Here is a 2,718-nt window from a genome sequence, read left to right on the forward strand (position 1 = left end):
CTCTCTCTCTCTCTCTCCTTTATCTATCAATGCTCTCTCTCTCGCTCTCTCTCTCTTCTTTATCTATCAATGCTCTCTCTCGCTCTCTCTCTCTCTCTCTCGCTCTTCTTTATCTACCAATGCTCTCTCTCTCTCTACTTTATCTATCAATGCTCTCTCTCTCTCTCTCTCGCTCTTCTTTATCTATCAATGCTCTCTCTCTCTCTACTTTATCTATCAATGCTCTCTCTCTCTCTCTCTCTCTCTCTCCTTTATCTATCAATGCTCTCTCTCTCGCTCTCTCTCTCTTCTTTATCTATCAATGCTCTCTCTCTCGCTCTCTCTCTCTTCTTTATCTATCAATGCTCTCTCTCTCGCTTCTCTCTCTCTACTTTATCTATCAATGCTCTCTCTCTCTCTCTCTCTCTCTCTCTCTCCTTTATCTATCAATGCCTCTCTCTCGCTCTCTCTCTCTTCTTTATCTATCAATGCTCTCTCTCTCGCTCTCTCTCTCTTCTTTATCTATCAATGCTCTCTCTGTCTCTGTTAGCTTTATCTATCAATTCTCTCTCTCTCTGTTTTCTTTATCTATCAATGCTCTCTCTCTCTATCTCTCTCTCTTCTTTATCTATCAATGCTCTCTCTCTCTCTCTCTCTCCTTTATCTATCAATGCTCTCTCTCTCTCTACTTTATCTATCAATGCTCTCTCTCTGCTCTCTCTCTCTACTTTATCTATCAATGCTCGCTCTCTCTCTCTCCTTTATCTATCAATGCTCTCTCTCTCTCTCTTCTTTATCTATCAATGCTCTCTCTCTCTCTTCTTTATCTATCAATGCTCTCTCTCTCTCTTCTTTATCTATCAATGCTCTCTCTCTCTCTCCTTTATCTATCAATGCTCTCTCTCTCTCTCCTTTATCTATCAATGCTCTCTCTCTCTCTCCTTTATCTCTCAATGCTCTCTCTCTCTCTTTTATCTATCAATGCTCTCTCTCTCTCTTTTATCTATCAATGCTCTCTCTCTCTCTTTTATCTATCAATGCTCTCTCTCTCTCTTTTATCTATCAATGCTCTCTCTCTCTCTTTTATCTATCAATGCTCTCTCTCTCTCTTTTATCTATCAATGCTCTCTCTCTCTCTTTTATCTATCAATGCTCTCTCTCTCTCTTTTATCTATCAATGCTCTCTCTCTCTCTTTTATCTATCAATGCTCTCTCTCTCTTTTATCTATCAATCTCTCTCTCTCTCTCTCTCTCTCTCTCTCTCTCTCTCTCTCTCTCTCTCTTTATCTATCAATGCTCTCTCTCTCTCTACTTTATCTATCAATGCTCTCTCTCGCTCTCTCTCTCTTTATCTATCAATGCTCTCTCTCTCTCTACTTTATCTATCAATGCTCTCTCTCTCTCTCTCTCTCTCTTTATCTATCAATGCTCTCTCTCTCTCTCTTCTTTATCTATCAATGCTCTCTCTCTCTCTCTCTCTCCTTTATCTATCAATGCTCTCACTCACTCTCTCTTCTTTATCTATCAAATGTTCTCTCTCTCTCTCTCTTCTTTATCTATCAATGCTCTCTGCTTCTCTAAATGGTGAAAATGCAACAGCTGTTAATCAGACTCAATTTGACTTTATATAGTGCACCAAGAGATATATATAGTGTTCCTCGCTTACGACCACACTGGCCTGAGTACGCCTGATCTCGTCTGATCTCGGAAGCTAAGCAGGGTCGGGCCTGGTTAGTACTTGGATGCAAGACCGCCTGGGAATACCAGGTGCTGTAAGCTTTTTGTCACTGCCTTGTGGAATTTCAACTCTTTGTCCGTTTTTTTCCCACAAGGCTGAAATATGTGCCCTCGCTTTGAAAGAAGTAAGCAAGGTTAGTTTGTATTTCATCCAACAATCTGTGCTACAAATTATGGCTACAGTACATTCCACTTTTTGAGTGACACAAAGATGCTTATCTAAATGGTGAAAATGCAACAGCTGTTAATCAGACTCACTTTGACTTTACATAGTGCACCAAGAGATAGTTTCTCACTTACGACCATACCGGCCTGAGTGAGACAGGTGTTGGTAATTAAGTCGTGAGTGAGTGTTTGTTTGCTTGAGATTGTTTGGTGAGAGTGTTTTGGTTATTTTCATCATTTTTCGGAGTATAATTTAGATTTTGCATTTGAACAAGTTTAAGTTTGGTTCGTTTTTCCCCCTTTGCAGTTTTGCTGCTTGGGGAGAGTTTTTTGGGTTTCATTTTTTTTTACATTGACAGACAAAATGGACAAAGAAAATGCTCAATGGAAGAAACATGGAGATGAAGGAGGACTGAAATATGGCAAAGAATTTACGGTGGCAGTGGAGTTGATGGGAGAAGATAAAGTCACGACGATGGAATTACTACGTGCGATTAAAGAGGTGTGTGGAGAGGTGGTGGGATGTAGAGTAAAATGAGAAAGAAAGTATGAGGTCACGATGAGAAATGGAAAAAGAAAAGAGAGCTTAATGGATGGCTTTATGATTAAAGAAACAAGAATTATGGCAAGAGACATGGTTTCCAATTAACTTATAGTCTCTTTCATGAATTTGCCTGTGCATATGGAAGACAATGCTATATTGGCCAAGCTAGGTAGCTGGGGTGTATCAGCAGTCTCTGAAATCAGGAGGAGAGTTTGGCCAGGGACGGAGATAGCAAATGGCATGAGATACTGCAAAGTGAAATTTACTGACACTGTGAAATCATTGCCGTACTC

The 2,718-nt window shown here is 40.0% G+C and overlaps 1 pseudogene; it reads left to right on the forward strand.

Moving 5' to 3' along the window:
• The first annotated feature begins 1,639 nt into the window (after window positions 1-1,639).
• On the forward strand, window positions 1,640-1,758 carry LOC127918577 (uncharacterized; annotated as a pseudogene).
• The last annotated feature ends 960 nt before the right edge of the window (window positions 1,759-2,718 follow it).

The sequence above is a fragment of the Oncorhynchus keta genome, unplaced genomic scaffold, assembly GCF_023373465.1.
Source record: "Oncorhynchus keta strain PuntledgeMale-10-30-2019 unplaced genomic scaffold, Oket_V2 Un_contig_1454_pilon_pilon, whole genome shotgun sequence".
Taxonomy (NCBI): domain Eukaryota; kingdom Metazoa; phylum Chordata; class Actinopteri; order Salmoniformes; family Salmonidae; genus Oncorhynchus; species Oncorhynchus keta.